The sequence below is a fragment of the Penaeus monodon genome, chromosome 28 (assembly GCF_015228065.2).
Source record: "Penaeus monodon isolate SGIC_2016 chromosome 28, NSTDA_Pmon_1, whole genome shotgun sequence".
Lineage (NCBI taxonomy): Eukaryota > Metazoa > Arthropoda > Malacostraca > Decapoda > Penaeidae > Penaeus > Penaeus monodon.
In genome coordinates this window covers 31,228,091-31,228,413 of record NC_051413.1, presented here as the reverse complement: position 1 = coordinate 31,228,413, position 323 = coordinate 31,228,091, and the positions used below count along the sequence as shown (strand labels likewise).

Sequence of the window (323 nt, the reverse complement as noted above, 5' to 3'; positions counted from 1 at the left end):
TCCCATTTCTTTTCTCTTTCCCTCCCCGACCAGGAACTTGCAATTAAAAAGTTATATTATTATTATTATCTGTATAGCTATTTGATCTAATCACAAAACTTTTTAAATACGTTATCATAAACAACTAAAAAAAAGGCCAGAATTAGATCATCGTCACACACATAAAAAAAAACGTTATCATAACCAAGAAAAAAAAAATGAATTAGATCACCGTCACACGTGTATTAAAAAAAAAAATGTTATCATAACTAAGAATAAAGAAAAATGATCAGAACCAGATCACCGTCACGCAGTTATTAATAGCATTTTTATCATCCTTCTAA

General features: G+C 28.5%; 1 protein-coding gene across 1 annotated transcript in view; it reads left to right on the top strand.

The window, feature by feature from the left end:
• LOC119591492 (transcription factor kayak-like) overlaps positions 1-323 on the top strand; it is a gene marked incomplete in the record, with an annotated part of 26,684 nt that overhangs the window by 17,157 nt on the left and 9,204 nt on the right.